The sequence below is a fragment of the Lethenteron reissneri genome, chromosome 26, assembly GCF_015708825.2.
Source record: "Lethenteron reissneri isolate LAM-NWPU_2019-01 chromosome 26, ASM1570882v1, whole genome shotgun sequence".
Classification (NCBI taxonomy): Eukaryota; Metazoa; Chordata; class Hyperoartia; order Petromyzontiformes; family Petromyzontidae; genus Lethenteron; species Lethenteron reissneri.
Window position 1 is genome coordinate 3,200,176 of NC_083804.1, and position 23,181 is coordinate 3,223,356.

At 50.2% G+C, this 23,181-nt stretch overlaps 1 protein-coding gene across 1 annotated transcript in view; it reads right to left on the reverse strand.

Moving 5' to 3' along the window:
- Positions 1–11,923, reverse strand: part of LOC133347492 (DENN domain-containing protein 2B-like) — a 45,535-nt gene extending 33,612 nt beyond the window's left edge. The window contains exon 1 of the mRNA XM_061559787.1: positions 11,813–11,923. The gene's annotated coding sequence lies outside the window, so the exon portion shown is untranslated. The remainder of the gene's footprint in view (positions 1–11,812) is intronic.
- Between the last annotated feature and the right edge of the window lie 11,258 nt (positions 11,924–23,181).

Consider the following 23,181-nt stretch of genomic DNA (forward strand, 5'->3'; position numbering starts at 1 on the left):
CCACGTGTAAGCGTGCGTGCCTATCTCAGCCAGCCTTGGGAGGAACGTTCTATGTGCAATTCATTCCATGCACCAGGCAGTATGTTCGGGCAATGTGTGTGGTAAAAGCGTTGTGGCGATAGAGCGATACCACGACACATAGCTATGGTCTAAGCACCGCGATAATCGTACGGTATAGTCCATTGTGCATAAGATCGTCATATCGTGATGCCAGGTCACGCTTGCATACAAGATGTTATCCTGGTCTCTTGTGTTGTCGTCTGGGTAAACAAAATAAAACTGAAACTCAATACTTGTCGCTTCTTTTTATTTAAAATTTTTATTTTCTGACAAATTATCTTTGACATCACAAGCGTTGGCCGTGAGCGGGAATCGAATTCGGGTCGCCGGGTTCGTTACGCAGTGCGCGAGCACCTATGAAGGCCGGCACGGCACACGAGGGGGTGGGTGGCCAACACCACCAGGTACTCATTTGAGGCTTAGTCGACCTAGGGGAGGCCCGGTACCGGTTCAGATAATCGTCACTGGTGTTGGCCGTGAGCGGGAATCGAACCTGGGTCGCCAGGTTCATAGCACGGCGCGCTAACCGCATCACCACCGCTCCCCACACACACACAGACATATACACACACGCGCAAGCACAGCGCACACACACTTACACAGGCGCTCCTGCATGTAATACGCTCACGACGTGCTCGCCACATATCTCCTGCAGATCACAAGCCAAACGTCGTGCGACATGCCCATCATCACACGCAATATTCATGACGCACGCACACGCAGCACACACAGCACGCTCAGGGCGAGAGTCGACACGTCACGTGCACGTCGCTGGTTCGACACGCGCGCCTCACGACCCGACACGTGATCAACATCACCGGGCGACTGAAAGCAGGTCGCGTTTCAGCAAGGGCCCCGCTCTCCTCCGAACGTTCCAGCTACCCTTGCTCGTCCATCCTCTTCGGGGCCGTCCATAAATGACGTCACGCGATTTTGGACGATTTTTGACCCCCCCCTCCACTCGTCACACGGCGTCACAAAAAGTCAGATCCCCCCCCCCTCAAATATGACGTCACAAAGCTTTGCCCCCCCCCTCCCACCCAAAACCATATTTCCATTTTGAAAATAAAACGTGCTTCAAATCGCTTTAAACTATTGTCATTGTAGTGCGTATTTAATGTGGCGCTGCACTCTGATGTTGTAGGAGTTTTGCTATAACAATTAGTGTTGTTATAACATTCTATATTTATTTAAAGTTGCGCATTTTGATGTGACGTCACATTTCTCAACCCCGCCCCCCCTCGTCACACATCGTCATAAATGTCTGCCCCCCCCCCCCCCATGTGCGTGACGTCATTTATGGACGGCCCCTTATATCAAGCAGAGAATGGAGACTTTCCCTCCGGTTCCTCTCCCCCCTCCTCTACGACTGCCTCCTTGCTGCCTCTATTTATCCTCCTACTTTGATTGCAGTCCCTCCGCATCTCTCTCACCTCCCCCATCTCACAGGCAACACGAGGCCCGTGACACGTGGACGATCGGTGACCCGACTCACACCGGCGGATATTTGGGAAAGGCGACGTGGGTGCGATTTGCCCCGCGCGGAAAACATTTTCGGAGGGTGCAAACAAATGCACATTAGAGGCAGGTCGCCAGCAACATTTATATTTTAAAAATGCCTTCCACTTCCCCCCAAGAGCAGTTTCAAGTTCTGTCCCTGTGAGGACGGACTTTACACATTTTATCTCATGAGTCACGGCTCACTTTCAAATCGAAGTTATTATTTTTTAAAGCACGTGACTTTGACACACAACGGCATGCTCTTCTTCTGAACGATGCCATCTAGTTCCCCGTTCACCGGTTGCGGTTTGCTGTCCCCGTTCGCAACAGGTTTGATTTTGCACGCGAGCGAACGAACGGGCGCCAGCGTGAAGGATTTGTCAAACGCGTGCCACCCGACCCAGTGCAGAGCCTCTCTCTCTCTGGTTGGAAGACGGGCGAGGGATGACGCTTGTCAGAGAGGGTCAAGCGGGCAGTGTGAGATTGGCTGCCAGTGGCGGCGTGAGATCACCTGGGAGTTCTAGATTTGAAGCTGTCGTGACTGCAAGGATTCATACTCTTAGTTCTTTCGGTAAAGTCACGTAGGTAAAAAATGAAATTATTGTTTTTATTTTTTATTTATTTTAATTAGATTTTTTTCCTACGTGACTTTACCGAAAGAACTAAGAGTATCACCTGGGAGGACTAAACAACAACGGTGGTGTTGTGTTTATGCTTGGAGGAGGGGGGCGGGTGGAGAGAGAATAGCAGGAAGGGAATGTTGTTTTGTGAGGAATCGCTACGTTTCGCCGAGTCAAAATCACCCATTTTTTTCACGCAGTTGAAATGCGCGACTTGCAATCGAACGCACCCAATGTGGAAGCTTCCCGTTAAGTGAGCTCCCCCCATCTGATACGTACACGCGAGACGCACTTCAGGCGCGTGCGTCTTGACAGGTCCGCCGCTCTGAAACACGCAGCCTGCTTCACGGGAGAATACGAACCGTGGAGGCTTCAAAAGCGCCGAAGTAGAGTAATGTGTGTGGGTGCTCGCCAGTCAATCCCCAAATGTGCTTAAAAGGTCAATCAGGCTCCCCTCCGTATCACTTCCAACGCCACGGTGCGGACACTGCGCACAGCACCCCACCTCAGCGCACACCCCCACCGCCAGCCACCCTCACGACTACAGCTCCCATAGCTGGGCGACCCCTGACCTCTGACTGTCGCCATGGTGAGTCTGCCCCCATTCCCTCCAACATAATCCATCCCAGCAGCTGCATACCGAGAGCTCATGCGCACAGAATCTTTACTTGTACGCGGAGTGGTGCATTTTTGACGCATTCCATCCATATGGAGAAGCGTCTCTGCATTTGCTTTGTCTGTGAAGGGGCGCTGGTGTGGGGGTGGGTGACAAGATAGAGTTGTACTTTTTTTTCATGGATTTAGCAAAAACTCTACAACAGATTACAGAAGTTTGTCCCACATACGCTGTTAAGTATGTCAAGATCAACCCACGACTTCTCGAATTGTACGTATCCTAGTCGCCGCAGTTATTTATTGTTAATGGAAGCTCGCTTAATTAAATTTGATACTCAACACTTGTGTCACAATGTGGAACTTTTCATGAAATAAGCTAACCCCCTCGCTTACTATAGAAAGATATTTAAGAGAGAAAATTACAAATTGAGTGTAACATTTGTAGGCATTCAAAATATTTAAATGGGGCACACATGGACAGGGGGGAGCTGTGGTGCCGCGGTTAGCACACTTAGCTATGAACCCGGTGACCTGTGTTCAATTCCTAGCCGTGGGCCCATTTACCCTTCACCAACTCGCACGAACCAGCACGGTGAAGTTATGGCCAAACAACACTGACATGAGGTGGGCAGGTCTTCATCCAGCAGTGGATTAACAGAGGGGGCAGTACATGATGTATTACTAGACTTTGATTACAATAATGTCTGAATGTAAAAGCATGCAGCAGCAAAGAAACGAGGAAGAGCTTCAATGGGTTCTGCTGGTTACGAATCATTAAAAGGAAATGCAGTTGAAAAAATATGTAACGGAAATGCAATTGCTGAATACTTTACCATGAAGGAAAACTTGCTGCCTGTGTTATATGGAAAGCTGTGCATGTTATTAAAAGTGGTGCGATATGCAGAGATTGAGGTGGGAACGGTGACACAGCGATCACGATAGACCATTGTGAGCTTTGATTACTGGTCACGGATAAGATCAGTGGCTAAGGGCGCCACAGTGGCTAGGAGATGTTAGCTCCCCTCGTCTGGTGTACAGGAGGTCGTGGGTTCGATCCCGACCCTGACGCTGACGCTGCTGTATCTTGGGAGTTTTGCATGTTCTCCCCGTGGTCGCGTGGAGTTTTCTCCGGGTCCTCCAGTTTTCCTTCCACATTTAGAATCAACATCACACGTTTGGAGTATTTGGCTCCTATATATTTCCACGTGATACGTCGCTTTGTTGAGCAATCATTTGTGGCCAGGTCGCTTCTGAAAAGAAGCTACCATAGCTCAGTGGACCTTACCTGATAAAATATAAAATAGTTGAGTTTAGAGTGCAGTCTGAACTGGTCCCTGGGCCCCCACTCTGTTAATCAACCCGCACCAAGCAGGGTGGTGAAGTATGGTTAAACACCCCCCCCCCCATCGTATAGTGTGAGGAGGCCTTCATCCAGTCGTCAGTTGACTTAAGGGCTGTGAATTATTGTCAATATTAATAAGCAGATAACACATTGACACCTCCCAGGTGTTAGACAATACTTTGCATCGGTGCTGAAGTAACCGTGGAAGTCGATGTAGCGTTTCCATTCCACTTGTATTTCCACTCTGAGAGAATAGAACAAATAAAGTTGACGAGGCTTAAGCCCTTGATAAGCCTGCGCCGTGAACGCTGTATGTTGACTTGGGTATCAAATGACACAGCAGACATCCAGGGAGGGAGGCTTGTTGACAGGGAAAACGAATTCCAACACCTGGGGAATATGCTCATGGGCAGCTCTGAGCTGTCGGCAAATGTCCTGGCTTCCAAGCAGGATGAGCCTTTAACGCCATTGCTTGTGTAACATTGGTGTAAAAAGTTGCCTGGCGCGTCGTCTTCACACACACAAAACAAGTTCTGTCTCGTCACGATCGAGTCGTCTCGTCTTCTTCATGCTTGAAAGACACAGCTCAACCTGAAAGGAACACCTGCGCCAGATTGAAATAGCCCAGACGGCTGGGTGAAGAATACACGTTCGACTGTGCGAGGAGCTCACGGATATTGCAACAGCGAGTGGGAAATCCTCCATCACGCGAGGTCGTGCTGGATACAACGTGCCCAAAGCAGCTGCTGCTGCTGTTCAGCCAACAAAGAGGGTGCCAAACGGGCATGGCACAAGGGTAGAGAGCAGAGTAGAATGTCTGCCGCGTAAATCATCGGTGTTCAACCCTGCCTGTTGTTAAGGTATTTTGTTGTTGTTTTAGTTGTTGTTGTTGTTGTGTGTAACTGATGTTGGGTAGAGCTGTAAAGATTCAATCCCGAGCTGCCGCAGAATTTTCAGTTGCTGTAATTGTCACACTTCGGGGTTGCGATCAGAATTGAAACAATTCTTGAATCTGAAGAATTATTTCAATTCTTGAATCATCGGAGGCATTGTTTGTACCTCCGGTGACTGATCGCAAGCGTCACGTGAACCAATTACATACAACGCATACGAATCAAAGTTAACCAATTCGTACACAGGCACACACATTTAATCCTTATCACGAGCTGAACAACTGATTTTACTAATTGAGGAATCGATGCTTCGTGCAGACAGCGTCATGACTTGCCCGTCTCGAACCCATAACCTCATCAGCGGGGCTTCATCATTCTACACAGCCTGGCGCAAAAGCTGCAGTGAAGTCACGCCACTTAGCAATGGATGGGGTAAGCTAGCTGGTGTTGTTGCTGCTGCTGATGCTGATGATGCTTTTGCATGCGACTGTGTTGATTCGCGTGTCCGTGATTGTGCAACGTTATCTTGCGTACGGGTTTGCGTGGACGGCATTGCGAGAGGATTGTGAATTGGGGAGCTTGAGGGCGTGCGGTGTGGAGCGGTGGTGCAGCGGTTAGCGCTACGAACCCGGCGACCCGAGTTCGATTCCCGCTCACGGCCAACAACCGATGACGATTATCTGAACCAGTCCTGGGCCTCCCCTAGGTCGACTCAGCCTCAAATGAGTACCTGGTACGGTGCGTAAACATCGCCACTGGGGAGACAAAGGCGGCCAGGCGTGGTGTTGGCCACCTACCTCCTCGTGTGCCGTACCGGCCTTCATAGGTGCTCGCTAACACAGCACTTGCCCCCACAGTCTGTTCAGGTCATACGGGGTGTGGGTATTTGTCTTCGTACGCGTGGGTTTGCGATTGTGGCGTTGTCTCCGTACGCCTCGCGTGCGTACGTGCGAGGTTTTGTGTGAGGATTTGCAGGCTTCAAGTATATACATGGGATGCTTGTGTTGCTCATCAGGGAGCTCCACCGGCAGGCGAGGAGGAGGCTGCGTTGGCTGCGTCACGGAGCCACCGCGTGCCCAGGGCAGCAGCTGTTCGGGCCGGACAGAAGGAGGACTCGGCACGGGGCTCGGCACCGGCTGGAGGAGAGATGTCAGCTGATGATGCGGCACGGCAGGATGCGGAGCTAAGAGTTGGGACTTACTCAGGGAGTATGGATTCCTGCAGTCACGAAAGTTTCTCATCAACACTGAGTGGACTTGCCGGTAACTGGCAACCAGCGGTGGTCAAGATCGGCCTCTGTGGAGGAGCAGGATGGTCGTGAAGGACGCTGCTGCTGCTGCTTGCTACTGGGCAATTGGAGGCATTCGCCCTCCAGCAAGAGCGGAGGGCAGAGGAGAGCGACGCTCACAACAACGGGCGGATAAAACGCAGCGAGTTGTCACAGTAGTGAGCCACAGGTGGTCGTGCATCTTGCCAGCCTCATCTGAGTGAGTCATCGCACGGCAAACTGGGTCTGTGCCGTGAACCTCCTGCCAGCAGAGAGCCTTCCACACGCCTCACGAAACGGCCTCAAGGTGCACCTAGCCTGGCACAAGCGCCGTGGTGGTGCCACCGCCACTTAAAGGCGATTGGTGGCTGCTGTTGTAGTTATTGTGAGCGGTGGTGCAGCGGTTAGCGCTACGCTACGCCACGTACCTGGCCACCCGAGTTCGATTCCCGTTCACGGCCTCCAACACCCAGTGACGATTATCTCAACCGGTCATGGGCCTCCCCTAGGTCGACTCAGCCTCAAATGAGTACCTGGTGCGGTGCGTAGTAAAAATCGCCACCGTTGGGAGGCGGGCGGGGACGGGCGGGGGGAGGGAGGGGAGAGACAAAGGCGGCCGGCGCGTGGTGCTGACCCACCAACCCACCCACCCTTCGTCCGTGTGTGCCGTGCCGTGCCGACCTTCATCGCAAACGATCACTTGCCCCGGCAGGCTGTGTCGAGGCTACACGGGGGAGCTTTGTCTTTGTCGCGGTGTGTAACGGTAGCTCCTCCACGCGCGCGCACCGCCTGTGTCGCGACATTCTTTGCGCGCCTGGCGTCCATCTGGGGACCTGTGTACAGTGCGCTTTGTTTTTTGGTGGTGGTGGTTTGGGTTTTTTTAACTCCATTTAAAAAGTGCACTCTTCGTGACAACAAACGACCACGGGTGCGTCCGTCCAGAGGGCACAGCCACTCGACCCAGACGCGTGGTTCACCCGGCTGACTCGCCCACAGGCACTGATAAACCAGCGAAAAGGCCACGTGGGGGTGCCACCACCTTAGCCGGTCACCCAAACAAACAAACAAGCTACACAGCCATTCACTCACAACCCTCACCCCCGTCGACCTGTGGAAATAAAGCCGCTCAGGTACATCTGTGCCGTGTGTCCACTTCACTGGGCAAGCCACCTCAACATCAGCTCCCAAGCGTATTACCCACACATCGTGAAAGCCACCTGGATAACTGAGGCGCGTTGTTGTTCAAACCGAAGCATCTGGCCCCCGACTTCCCAGCCACCTCGCCCGCTGGCTACGTGGCCGGCGAACCATCATTCACACGGCCACTGAATCTGAAGCCCTACCAGGAGTCATCAGCCGTTGTTGATCCCCAAGCAGCCAGCTATGAGCCATCAGACCATAGTCTTGGTCACATCTGGCTTCAAGGCAGACGTTGCAGTTGGCAAGGGTTAATAAAGGCCTTGGCTATCGAATGCAGTCGAGGATTCCAAATGTCCCACCTAAATTACTGCGGCGTAGCAGATCGTCGGAATGGCTGCGATGGGAGAAGGGATCGTCTCCGTTGCATATCCGACCGCTGTTTTATTTCATTAACGGACTGCTCTCAAGACGGCAGGAAAACGACTCGATTATATAAATAAATACGACCAGAGAAAGTTAATGACACTTCGCTTCTGATGGGTGGTCGCAACGACTCACGAAAGAGTACTCAAAAAAGTTGGCACCGACTTAACGCCGAGTTTATTTTGAAAGCCTCATCACCATCAGCCTCAACTCGAGCGGCAACGAGGGGGTGGTGCGCGTTTCCCCAGCGTCGTTCTGGTGGTGGTGATGACATCACCGTGCCCCAGCGGTGCGATGGAGCCAGAAAGGGCCTGGACCACGTTCCAGTACTTTTTTTGGCAGGAGCAATGTACTTGGTTCGGAGCACTTCCTGAGAATATCTCTTCCTGGAAATTGTTTTTTTGTCCTATCGAGTACCCGACATCGGCGAAGACCGAGTTAAGTAACGCTTACACACACACATAACTAAACAAATCACAAGATAATTCTGAAGCATCAACTGGACAAAAAAAAGTGTATACAAAGTCTCCAAAAAGCATAACGTTGAACAATCTCTATTTCAGTTTAATGCTTCAACAGCCTGACCCACTTCTGTTGCGAGTCACAATATTTAGACCGTAAACTTTACCAGTGGTTCCCAACATTTCTCCATCCACGGGCCACTGTCAGTGGAAGAAAAATCATGATGCGCAACAGCTCCACAGACCACAGGCGGTCCAGTGACCGCAGGTTGTGAACCACTGATCTAGAAGATGCCCCCACTGCCGGTATTTTCGCTATAACTGAGAGTGCTCATGAGACGTGACTTTGTGAAGCGTGTGGTCACAGCACGCCCCGGAAACTGCCTCTTACAGTGCATGGGCCAGAGCAGACATTGGTACCACCTAATGTCGTAGGCCTTCATCCAGCAGTGGATTGTTCATGGATGATGATGGTGATTCGGTATTTTTGATCGTATAACAGTATGAATATGTGCTATTCATAAAAATAAAAACTCGGTCTTTAATTTCTTTACAAGGTTGTTGTTTATATTGGTGTGCCAACATGTAGAAGAGAATGAGGCCAAATACCCAGATACTGACTCAATATTTTCAGCAGTAAAGTTAAATAACGTTCCTAATGAAAATGCGCAAAGACACGTTTGCAAGAACGATTTGGGGCTCAAAGGACTTACGTGTTGTTTTTCCTGCATTAATCAAAAGTTATGGAAGATAATTATCAATCCAATCACAACCTCATTTATCGATTAAGTAGAAATATAAAATATATCATCAGCATAAATTAATCGTTGGCTGCGTCAACTTTAGGATGATATTATATGTAAACAGTTTTGTTTTCCTTATTTAAATATAAGGGAACATCACCGCATATGAGTTCTATACTAAGTGGGTTCAATATTTGAACCCGCGTTCATACGTCTCATTCCTCCTGGTGATACCAATCAGGAGGTGAATCTCACATCATGATTCTTGCTGGACCACTCTTTTCAAAATCGCCTGAATTTGTCCCATCTCATCAGAACTCTGAAGTACTTTCCAGGTTGAACCTGCAATGTACTTGGATGGTTGACCACCATGTACACACAGGTTGTCATAGGCAGCTATAGGGCTATGTAGTGGGCAGCAGAGGGTAGTACAGAAAAATCCATGACGTATTGTCGTGTTGTTCTATGCCCAAGCGTCTGAGCCTCTCTACCTCCAACCCACACTGACCAGCGTGGTGAAGTATGGTCGTATAATCCCCACGACCCACGCGGCATGGAGAATCACTCATCCAGCAGTTGACTCACTAAAGGGCTGTACATGTAACGCATCAGTCGTGGTTACTATAGTCGATCCCAAGGATACGTAAATGATTCTTTGGGTTGTAAATCATAATCGGGTTTCACGGTCCAATTGCCGCTGGCAATCCATACGCTCACATAGCATTGTAATCAATGTGCTGGAGTTTTTGTAAAATCAACATTGATTTTAAAGACCCTGGCTATGTTTTTGAAACTCACCCCAATGAGAACTATTAGTGATCCACATCACACCACATACTCCGAAATAATTATTTGTATTCTGCCGACAACAGTGGTGGTAACAGTGGTGGTGCTGTCCAATTGGGGGCCCGAAGCAGACATTAAATTCGTTTTGGGAGAGGGCGGGAGGGAGGACATTTAATTATGTAAAATCCTAGTGAGATGACATAAGAGATACAGTATAGAGAAGAGTCAGAGATTTAGTGAGATAAGAGACATTTAGACAAAAAATAGAGATGTAGTGAGTTGGAATGTTGTGTTTGTTTACGTTAATCATTGACTGTTTATGAGGATTTTAATTTGATGCATCCCGAATCTTTTTTTAATGAATTCGAGGCCCCTTGAGCTATTCGGGGCCACGTGCTTTTGCTTTATTTGCGAACGCGCAGACTCCGCCACTTGTCAGTAACAACAAATCACCGCATTGCAATTAGAAATGACTCCACAATACTTTAATAGTAAATATCCTAACCTGGTTTGAAATACAAATAGAACGAAGCATTTCACGTAGCTGCTGGCTGTAGCATTTTTGTGCAGCGCCTATACCCTTAACAAAAGTCTCCCGTATAGCCTTAACAGACTGCTGGGGCAAGTGCTGTTAGCAAGCACCTATGAAGTCGGATGGGGGTGGGTGGCCAGCACCAGGCCCGGCCACTCCCGGGATCGATGCAAGATATCATTCACCACTGATGTGGTTAGCCGGGAACGGGATTCGTACTCGGATGGCCGGCGGGTACACGATGATGAATCACCGCTCCCCCGGCCAGATGATGTCTCCACCCAGGTGTCAAAATACCCGTCCCATGTGCACCAAACTGGTCGCTTCAACTCTCCCTTGATCCGCAAATCACGGCAAGTGTGGGGGGGGGGGGGTTATTTTTATTTCTCAAACACAGTTGCTATGCACGGGCCCGAAACGTCAAGCGGGTAAGCAACAAACAGCACGAGCAAAGGTAAGAGTTAACACGTTTCTTTCACTTGAGCTTTAAAAGCTTGGGGGGGGGGGAGACATTCCAAAGTCGAGCAGTGCGAGTGATCATAGTAATGGGTGGAGGAATCAATGAGTGAAGTTAACAGGAACGGAATCCGCGGTAGTAGCGATAGAAGAGTGATACGGAGACGACTCAGTGAGTGCTGGGTCATCAGGCCATCGCCCTGACTGCTTCACAATTACATTGCATTCTAATACAAGTGCAGTGAGGTATGGGCTGGGTGCTCTATTGTATGTATGTTGAGCTTCTTTCGCACCGTACGTAAACAACCATACGAATCACATATATGACTGCAGCTCGAGCCCAACTTCGGCGACCGTGTACACGTCCAACGTGACCCAGAGTCCCACGTGACCCAGACTCCTAATTGACCCAGAGTCCCACGTGACCCAGATCCTCACTTGACCCAGAGTCCCACGTGACCCAGAGTCCCACGTGACCCAGACTCCCACATGACCCAGAGTCCCACGTGACCCAGACTCCCAATTGACCCAGACTCCCACGTCACCCAGACCCTCACTTGACCCAGAGTCCCACTTGACCCAGACTCCCACGTGACCCAGACTCCCACGTGACCCAGACTCCCACGTGACCCAGACCCTCACTTGACCCAGAGTCCCACTTGACCAAGACTCCCACGTGACCCAGACCCTCACTTGACCCAGAGTCTCACATGACCCAGAGTCCCACTTGACCCAGAGTCCCACGTGACCCAGACTCTCACTTGACCCAGACCCTCACTTGACCCAGAGTCCCACTTGACCCAGAGTTCCACTTGACTCAGAGTCCCACGTGACCCAGACCCTCACTTGACCCAGAGTCCCACGTGACCCAGACGCGTCCGTCTCATGCCCCTTTTCAGTCGAAGCTGACCTCAGCGTTCACGCGTAAACGTCTCTGGAACTCCGCTTGTGATGGAACGCGGCACTGCACTCACCTCTTTGCGGAGAGCCGCCGTGGGATGAGCGGTGAGGATCCGAGGAGGAGGAAGATCCTTCAGCCCGTCATGCACATCGCATGCACACACGGCCCTCCCCGTCTCCCCTCGCCCCCCTCTCTCCCTCTCTCTGTCTCCACCCTTGTTGTAGAGTTTACTAGTTTTGTCTCTCAAGCACCTCCTGGCGCTCTCTCTCTCTCTCACCAACTTTCTCGTGTATTGTAACTCGCTCACAATTCTATTCCTCTTTTTAACTATACCCACCCACCCTCTCTCTGTCTGTCTGCCTTCTTCCCCGTTGCTTTGCACCGTCTATCCCAAGTTGTCTCTCCCGCAGCCACCCTCTCTCTCTCTCTCCCCCCAGCTGTGTCTCTTCCCTCCTGCTCCTCCTCCTCCTGCTCTGTGTGAGTGAGCAGCAGAATGCTGCGGAAACTTTGTAGAGTTCCATCTCGCCCGGCCATAGGCTGCGCCTACGCCAGAGGACCCGCCCACTCACGTCGGACAAAAGGAACGCTCCTCGGCATCACCAAGTGTCAGGACACACTCTAACACACACACACCGCTCAGCTACCTCGACCAGACCACCTTGCTCTCTACTTCCCAGCCATCTACCATCATCAGCAGCAGCAGCATCGATTACATCATTGTCATCATCCACCCCTTCCATCATCTACCAACTACATTATTATCAGTCATCTACCAGCTCGAAAGTCTTCTTGATCATCAGGTTTTTTAGTCATGTACCATCATCAACCATAATGATACCATCATCATCAACCACTGTCGTCACTCATCTACCACATCGACATGTCATCTATCACATAATCTACGACCATGAATCCCCTACCAGCTCCACCGTCATCTCGACTATCCTCTCTCTCGTCTCAAATCATCTATCCCCATCGTCATCAGTAATGTTCTTAACGTCATCCTCATCCACATCATCATCATCAACCACCATAATCAGGCATCTACCGGTTCTACCAACATCTTGAATCATATACCATCACCACCACCATCAGTCACCTACCATCGTCACACCATTTACCACATCATCATCACCAACCCCAGCAGCAGCTTCAGCAGTTGAGGAGTTTTGGGGGTCCCCCCTCCCTCGGAAGACTGAGTGGGTGCTTTAGAAAGTGCAGTGTTTGTACAGATCAGAAGAGAGGCGATGTACATCTCCCCACCCTCCCCATTAAAAACCAAGCCAGATTCCCCTGGGGAATTGAAATCATCATCTGGGCTACGCGACACGTTTGCCCTGTTGCTGTCACTTCAACACGCCTCCCCCATCGCCACGTGTGTGCGAGAGACTTCCTATGCAGGGAGAAAGAGTGCCTGAGGATCCACGGTCACATCACTGTAAGTGGGACGAGCTGCTGGTGGGGGATGGGTGGTGTGCTGGGGTGTTTTGGAGGTTGCTTCGGGGTGGGGATGTTGGGGGATGGATGTTGGTGGTGGTGGTGGTGAGACGGGGGAGTGATGTGGAGCAGAGGGCGAATGGGAGAAGGAACCACAGCCGTTGACGAGCAAACGCCCTCTTCAGTTTTGTTCCGGTAGCGGTTTTTTCCCCCATCAATGAGTGCTAAATCCCATCCTTGTTACATCCATTTATTAAACTGTTATTTTTTTTATTTCACCAGGTAAGCCTCAATGAGCTATATAGCTATTTTTCAGAAGCGACCTGGCCACAAATGATTGCTCAACGAAGTGGCTTATTGTCATGTGCATATTTATAGCAGCCAAATTTGGAGGGAAAACCCGGAGTACCCGGAGAAAAATCCACGCGACCACGGGGAGAGAGACACGCAAACTCCAAATATACAGCAGGCGTCAGGGTCTGGATCGAACCCACGACGTCCTGTATACCAGGCGAGGTGGTTAACATCTCGCCACCAGGGCACCCTTTTATATGAGGTACTCCTGTGTCTTTTGCCAGTGACATCTGTTAATTTATCAGTATTTGTTTTGCAAGCCTGGCTCTGCTGATGGGACCCAGAGTGTCGAAACGAGCCAAGAGTTTGCTTGCTGGAACACATTCTGCTGCACAGACCACTTCGGATTGATTCCATATTCACTTTATATTTAGGGCCTCAAGATAAGTTCCATTGTACAAGTAGTTTATACTAGTTTATCACATTACCAGTAACGTGATATATTTAAAAGGTTGGCTTTTGTCAACTCGTTTTATGCGTCTGCCATTGTGGGTTATGCACAATATCTCTTGGAATGCATTTGCTTTTTATTTGGCTGCATTGTTCATGAATGTGGTTCTACAAATTAAAGGCATGTGGTGCGGTAGGTTTTGTAGTAATTAGTGGTGGAGGTTTTTTTTTCCCGGACAAAGAGACTACACAGTAACACACAAACAAGGAGTAATTGTATCTGTAAGGCACCTCCTACGACAGAGGATCTCTTGAACATGAGGGGAGGTGTGGGGAATGGGAGACGAGAGAACAGGGAGTATGGCGGGTGAGGTTAGGCAGGGAAAAAAACAAGCATTTTAGGGGTCAGCGAGGAATGGGGAAAATTAATGGTAAGGGAAGGATTGATCGAGGGTAGATGGGTAATGAACTGCGTCAATGGAGGGAGAAAATAGGGGTTAGGTGTGTGAACTTTAGGGGTTATGGAAGCTTGGTGGTGTTTCATTCTTCACCTGAGGACGGCTGCTTGCGTTGTGGCCGAAACGTCGTGAGAATTATTTTATTATGTTTCATTTTTATTATTGTATTACTTCCCTTCTACGTGACTTTACCGAAAGAACCAAGAAGAGGGTTATGGAAGGTTTCGGATGGAGTGTGGACAGGGCTATGGCGAATGCTGTGACATGGATTGCAGACGTGCTTGATATTCTGAGACAGAAAGATGAACACAGGCATCAGAGACAAATTTCAGTGCAGTTCTGGCATTTTCCCCACGAATGGCAGGAATTCCCTTTCTGCCAGCTTAAAGGCCCTATTATCTCACCATGACACGCGTTTACTGCCAAGGGGCTTTGGAAGGTATGTCATTGAATTGAGAGTGAATGTTTTTCTGTAATAACCAATCAGTTATCAAATTACTTGGCGACAATGCACGGCCAGTAGTGCACAAGCACAAACAAAATACGAACAAATTCGTCAAAAAACAGTGTGGACTTCAAGATATAAATTGTTTTCCTGAAATGTCAGTGCTGTAATTGACAAAAACCTTTATGTTTTTGGTTCGTAATCAGCAAATGCTTCATGAATTGCATGTTGTATTGCTCAAGTAGACAACTGAATGACAGAACGGTATTGAATTTGTTTTAAACAATACGTCGAGAAGTCTAAAATATATCAACGTTGCATGTCTGGCATTCAGAGCCACCACAACTGCGGCCGCCATCTTAGGCAGGGAAGCCCGCCGCTCGTGCACGGTGGCGCGTGACGTCATAAACCAGTGCAGCGCGTGACGTCAAAAAACATTTGGAGAGCATGACGTCATCAAGCAGAGCCTCGGCGTAGCGTCATCAAGCGCAGGTTTTGCCGGAGGGGGCCCAGAAGCAAAAGCTACGCGTGATGTCATAAACCATCAAAGCGCGTGACGTCATTACGCAGACCTCGCGTGGCGTCATCAACTACAGCCATTACAAAAAGCTACGGTGACGTCATCAAGCACAGCTGCGGCTGACGTCATAAAGCAGTGGCGCGCGTGACGTCATAAAGCACAGCTACGTGGCCAGCCACATGCAATTACGTTCCTTATCCGTAATGGAGTTTTTTTTGGGTTAATTGACATCGCAACTCATTACATAAACACGTCGACATATATCGTAGCCGTAGTTCACAATCCACTAGCTGTGTACTGCGTATAGACACGCTGTGTAGTCTTGTGTTTGCCAGCACGGTTTGTTCTCGCACGCAACCTCTGGGCTGGTTTCCACATTCCGGGACTCATTAGCAATACATTCGTGAGGCTTGCTAACCAAACGCTGCTGCTGCTGGCTAATCGGATATCATCATCATTATTATTATTGATTCTACTAATAGCAGTCTTAAACAAACATAACGAGCACTGGCTCGAATAAGGCTTTTGGTATGCGGTGTGGTAGGTTTTGTAATAATTAGTGGGTGGATTGGAGGGGGTTTGTTTCTTCCTCTTGGTTCTTTCAGTAAAGTCACGTAGAAGGAAAATAATAAAATAATAAAAATGAAACATAAAATAATTTCACGTCTTGGCCACAACGCAAGCAGCCGTCTTCAGGTGGAGAACAGGTCTGTCGAGAAGGCAGAGTCTGAATGCAGTCACGAAAGCTTTAAATCGAGGTTTGTTTCTTGTTGATAAGAAAACTCCCTCCACGTCACGGGCGCCCCCTCTCATTGTGGGCACCAAACGATAACAGCGGATACGACGGGAAGAATGTTTGTACGTGGAACTTCTTTAGCACGACGACGACGACGACTACGACAACAACACGTGGCAAAAACACGGAATCGTCGTGGAGCGATGAGAATGTCACTGCGCCTCCACACCCGATGGATGAGATGCTGGAATGAATGCACTCCCGCCAGGCAGTGTGGCTGATGGGTTGGAGGAAACAGATCAGGGATATTTAGGAGGGGATTTACCTCCTTATTTCTTGGTGTGGAATACATTGAGATCCTGGAAACTCATACCTGCCAACTCATACCTGTCAACCCATACCTGTAAACTCATACCTGTGAACTCATACCTGTCAACTCATACCTGTCAACCTCATACCTGCCAACTTATACCTGTCAACTCATACCTGTCAACCCATACCTGTAAACTCATACCTGCCAACTCATACCTGTCAACTCATACCTGTCAACCCATACCTGTCAACCTCATACCTGTCAACTCATACCTGTCAACTCATACCTGCCAACTTATACCTGCCAACTCATACCTATCATCCCATACCTATCAACTCATACTATCATCCCATACCTGTCAACTCATACCTATCATCCCATACCTGTCAACTCATACCTGTCAACCCATACCTATCAACTCATACCTGTCAACTCATACCCGTCAACCCATAACTATCAACTCATACCTGCCAACCCATACCTGTCAACCCATACCTGTCAACTCATACCTGTCATCCCATCACGGTTTACCCCGTATTATTGTACAGGTAAATTGAGTTTTCAGGTCCATATGGCGTTCAGACGTTTCGATATGGGCAAAATCTATTTGTTTGTGTTTATCCCTTGTGATGGCACTTTGTAGGATGAACGTTGCGATGTATAAGGGCACAGGGTGACCAATAAGGTCTGAATTTGTCTGTAATAAGGGAGGGCACTGATCAAGATCTGCATTCCAGAAACAACCTCGAGCAAAAGCAAAACTCAACCATCGCGTTATCGTCATCGGAATTTCCGACTATAATCACCCACAAATGTCTGTCCGTCCCGCGCGTGACGTCACTCTACATGAGCCCCTCCCGCGTGACGTCACTGCAAAAGAGGCATCCCTCCCTCATTAATAATCATGAGCGGGTGACGTCACTCCACATGTCGCACCCCTCCACAATAACAATTAGCGGGTGACGTCACTACACATGTCACACCCCTCCACAATAATCATGAGCGGGTGACGTCACTCCATATGTCACACCCCTCCACAATAACCATTAGCGGGTGACGTCACGCCACATGTCGCACCCCTCCACAATAACAATTATCGGGTGACGTCACTCCATATGTCACACCCCTCCACAATAACAATTATCGGGTGACGTCACGCCACATGTCGCACCCCTCCACAATAATAATTATCGGGTGACGTCACTCCACATGGGGCAACCCCCCCTAATTAATAATCATGAGCTGAACATTTTATTTATATTTCCGATTTACTGCAATCTACACCCGTCCTTGGGCGGGCAAGAAAGCGAGTCAGAGAATAGTTAGTGAGACTGGAGGAGGAGGAGGAGGAATCCGATGATCTAGAAAGCTCTTTGTTATCACGCACGTTCAGCAGGGGGCGTGGGGGAGGCTGTCGATAAAGTTGTGCGGAGGGCGACGGCAGCAAGCGGCGGCGTCGTCATCGCGAGCGCCGGGCGGGTGGAGGAGGAGGAAGAAGAGGAAGGAGGAGGAGGAGAGGAAGGAGGAGGAAGAAGGAGGGAGGAGGAGGAGAGGAAGGAGGGAGGAGGAGAGGGAGGAGGAAGTAGCGGCGACAGCGGCGGTACCGTGGAGTCCGGAGCCGCGCGCGTCCGCCTGAGTTCACCTTCATCCCAGGTGGGTGGCCTACACACAAAGACAAATATCCCCCGTATAGCCTTAACAGACTGTAGGGGCAAGTGCTGTTAGCGAGCACACACACACCACACAACCCCCACTCATTGAGATCAGCCTCCCAGGGTCTGCAAGAGGAGACATCGCCACCACCCCCCCACACACACTTGGAACAGGGGTCCAAGGGATCGCCTCGCCAAGGCCGCCAGCAGACTACCCAAGTGACGTAACGAAGACGACGAAGATCGACCCCACAACAGACAGACTGTTGTGGGGCCAGGTGCTGTTAGCGAGCAGCACACGCCCGACCGCCTTTGTCTCCCCAGTGGCGACGTTTACTCCACACCACCGCACCGGGTACTCATTTGAGGCCGAGTCGACCTAGGGGAGGCCCAGGACCGGCTCAGATAATCGTTGTCCGTGAGCGGGAATCGAACTCGGGAGGCCGGGTTCGTAGCGCTAACCGCTGCGCCACCGCTCCTCCAGCACGACCGTAACCACCAGCACGTGGCACGGCTCTCCACGTGGTCACGGATTATTAGAAGACGAACTTTTATACCCCCCCACCCCCCCCCCCGTGTATTTTCCGTCTCGCTATCCGGTAGGTGTGTGTGGTGTGTGTTTGTGAGTGGGGAGCGTGATGGCGATTATCTGAACCGAGCCTCTTCCTCCCCTATGTCGACTCAGCCTCAACTGAGTACCTGGTGCCGGTGATGTGTAGTAAACGTCGCCATTGGGGAGACAAAGGCGGCCGTGCGTGGTGTCTGTACCACTGTGCCGGCCTTCATAGGTGCTACTCGCTAACAGCACTTGCCCCAGTACCCTACTAAGGCTACACGGGGGACCTTTGTCTCTCTGTCAGCGAGAGAGAGAGATGAGAATTGTGGAACTTTATTGATACCGGGCAACAAGAAGCTTGGGGTCAAAGTTCAAGTTCTCACAACTACCAGTGGAAGTTACTGCTCAACATCCCGACTGTGAACTCTACACTCGAGCGGTCCGCAACACGATCGCCGGGCGCGGCAGTTTGTGTTGAGTGTTGCTGTTTGCCCCCCCCCATTCCCCTGCGCCTCCGATTGGCACGGTTGGCTACGTACGGTGCGAAAGAAGTTCAACGTGCAGGACACACACGTGCAGCTACCAACACCTCCCTACCCAATGATGCCCCTGCATCTTAGCTGCCAAGTGCCGCGTCTCATGAACTCCACCACGTGTCTGTTACTCTTGTGTTGAGAACTTCTTTCACACCGTACGCAGGCAACCGTGCTAATCGGAGGTGCTGGATTGAGGTCTTCCTGCGGTGATGCCGGCACCAGAGCCGCTTTCTCCCATTCCGTACCTGTGGCCCCACGGTGACAACCTCCCTCCGTCGTGGTTGCATCTGCACCACTCTCTGGCTACGTTCTGCCCTTCCGAGTCCCTTCCACCGATGCTGCTCCCCTGGAATTCCTAATGTTCCTAATATTATCTGCACGCACATGCGGATTTATTAAATGTCGGATATTTATCGTCTAGTTGCTTTGTTAAAAGTCCCAATTTTCCGAGACCTTCCAGCAGCACAGACTCTACTGCTGCCCCTGAAACGCCTCTCCTTGAACACTAAAATGGGCACTGACGTTTACCATAAACACTTCCACCATGGCGTTTGTGTTTTGTTGTCTGTGCTGTCGGCCCCGCTAAGCCCTGGGTGTTTGTCCTGCCCGTGAGGGAAGCTGCGGGCAGGTGAGCGTTTTCGATTCCTGCTCACGGCCAACACCAGTGACGATTATCTGAACTGGTCCTGGGCATCTCCTAGGTCGACTACGCCTAAAATGAGTGCCTGGTGCGATGTGGAAACATCGCCAATGGGGAGACAAAGGCGGCCGGGCGTGGTACCGGCCACCCACCCCCTCGTGTGCCATGCCGGCCTTCATAGGTGCTCGCTCACAGCACTTTCTCCAACATTCTGTTAAGACTATGGAGGTGGATCTTTGTCTCTGTTTGCAGCAGCAGCAGCAGACCGCATGGAGGCTGAGTGGGAGCCGCCCGTCTGTACCCTCTGCCGCTCAGCTGAGCAGGGCCGCCGCCTCCTGGAAAGGGTGGGCCGCCCGCGCCCCAGCTGGCCCCCCTCTACAAGACATCCCAGCCGAGCCCCCCACCGGCATCCCTCCCGGACACCTCCGCAGCCCGCCAGGGGACCCTTGCGGCAGCAGCAGCGTCCCATCACCCCGCAGGTAATGGAGCTCTCCTCCCACAGCACGACGTGTGTATTGTGTCTTGTTTATTCACGACCCGTCAATCCCCTGCTAGATGAAGGCCTCCCCGCGCCGTGCCAGTCATTGGCGTTGTTGTTTGACCAGGTTTACCACGCTGGTGTTGGTACCATTTGGTGAAGGGGAGCGGAGGACCAATTCAGGTGTTACCACTCATATTATCCTTGGATAGGCAAACACGCACTCTCACTTATAGGTATGGAGAGATTAACACACCCCCTTCCCTTCTAGATTTTGGGTATTTTTTTAAATGTATTATGTCCCAAACCTGCCAGGGCTGTACGTGGCCGGGAGATGGCAGTACAGCAAAATGGGCGCTTGCACCCATCTGCGCGATCCTTTGAATGTTATCTCCTCCCACGCACAGCCTCTCTCTAATAATTGCTGTCTCCTTTGATACGTAAAAAAACTCGTTACAAATGGATTTGGCCAAATATCTCAATCCACAAAACTTCCAGAAAGAGAGTCAACTCATGAATGCTTCTCTGCTTCGGCCAATAAGTGGCAGATGGCAGCAAGACCTGTGTAACATTGTAATGCTTCTGTTCAATGTGTGTGTGTGTGCGTGCGGTAGTGTCGCGGTTAGCTCAGTCCGCTACGAAGCCGGCGACCTGAGTTCGATTCCCATTCACGGCCAACACCGGTGGCAATTATCTGAACTCGTCCCGGACCTCCCCTAGATCGACTCAGCCTCAAATGAGTACCTGGTGCGGTCTGTAAACATCGCCCCTCGTGTACCGCTGCCGGCCTTCATATGTGCTGCTCGCTAACAGCACTTTCCACAACAGTCTGTTAAGGCTACATATGGGGGGAACTTTGTCTTTGATGCTCGGACAGGGTCCACTCCGACAATGTGGAGGTGGTGCATCTGGGGAGCTGGACTCCGTGTTCTCGTCGCTGGCAGACGTCCTGGCCCGCGCCTCCTGGCTCTGCGAGGTGACTTCCCGCATTTGCCTAGTGCTGCGCTTCCACGACCACTGGCAATTATTTCTCATGAATTTTTTCATTTTACGTATTCGCCACGAATACGGTGTGTTGCAGATTACAGGCTAGGCGAAAACCCTCCCTCCAAATCACCGCGGATCTTTGAAGTTCTGTTGTGTTGTTGTTGCATACATATCAGGCACTGATTGGCTGGATGAGGTCACGTGGTCGTTATGGAAATGCAATCATTTTTATCCCACAAAAATTTCTGCATTTATGTGTATCGTGTTGTGGAGATGTTAAAAACAGGAAACTGGATTCATATTTATGTAGAGGTTAACACTCACTGGTTATTTAAAACGTAATTCACCTTTATTTTCTCAATATGCCTCGACTTATTTTTATTCTTAAGCTGAGCAAGAATCTTTCCTATTGTTTCTCCACCGCTACCAACGTCGTGCCGTTTTCATGATCTGCTGTTGAATCTTAACAATCTGCCCCTTCTTGTCTTCCGTCCATGCTCTCGGTGTCTCCGCTCTCATGACAGCGCGCGTGCGAGACGTCCGACGCTCGCGATGCCGAGCACATGGCACGATACCACGGCATGGAGCCGTCCGTGGTGAGAATGCCTGTAACACGTCATAAGACACACTTTTAGAATAGTTGTACTCCGATTAGCACGGTTGGCTACGTACGGTGCGAAAACGTTCAACATGCATACAATAGTTGGCTGCACCTGCCTGGAAATGCCTGTGCACAAATACACACCGCGACAGACTTACCCGCTGACACGTGTGTGGTTGACAATGACTCGATATCAATGACCTCCTTGTCGTCACGTGTTCACTTGTCAAGCAGGATCCTTGGGAGCTCTGTGCTGGACACCAGCTTCACCCAGATGAGAGACCCAGGGGCCAGGCTCATGGACATGTGCAAGGACCTCCTCCCAGAAGTGGCCACTGACATTGTCTTCACCGTCAGCCTGGGAGACACAGCCTTACTCGCACCTAACCACACAAGAGTGTCTTGGTCCACTGGACTGCACGCACTTTGCTTTGCAGTGTTTTAAGTTAAATCAGCGTTCGCTCCTGTCACTGCACCAGCGGTGCGAGATGCTGATGATGCATTGGCAAAAGTTAGCGCCGTTCACAGGAAACTCATGGGCTAGCCAATCAAACTTTTAAAAACAAATATTTTTAAATTCAATCAAACTCAGAACCATATAATACTTTGGTGAAAATCAAACTTGTTTTTAAGTAATGTATCATGTTTATTGTATGTGCCATTAGTTATTTCCGCCTCATATTTTTAGCATGCCGCACGACCGTGCAATGACAGTTTGAAGGCCTGCACTTGTATCTACTGAACTGTCACGTGGTTTCCTCCCCGATAGCTTTGTGACATGGAGCTGTGTGCAGCAGGCTAGCAATATGAATGAAGCACAGATAGGCGCACAGCACAGCGGATGGGCCGATTGTGCCTGCAAAGCTGAAAAGCAGCGACTGTAAATGTCTTCAGTATGATGTTGTATGTGCTTAGTAACCAGCAGCAAGCTTCACCTGCTTTCGTTTGGCTTTAAAGCCATGTTTTTAAAGCCATATTTTGATGTCATATTTGGAATCGCGGCCCTCTTCAAAACCCCCAGAATTCAAAACGTAGGCCAAGATTTTTTAATATTCAGACGTTGCTGTTGTTACCAGGATATACTCGACAAGACTTGTAGCAAACTTCACCTTTTTTGCCATTATATAACGTACGTTGAACTTTCACACCGTACGTAGCCAACCGTGCTGATCGGAGGTGCGGAGGAAATGACAAACCTAACGCATCAGACATCTGTTACAACCGGATATGCGTATGCGTTTTATAAACGATAGCCATCGCTTTTGCCGCTATTATACGAAGTTGAATCGTGTAAACCGGCCATCACAGTTGCCCCCGACATGCTCATGATGGCACTCGT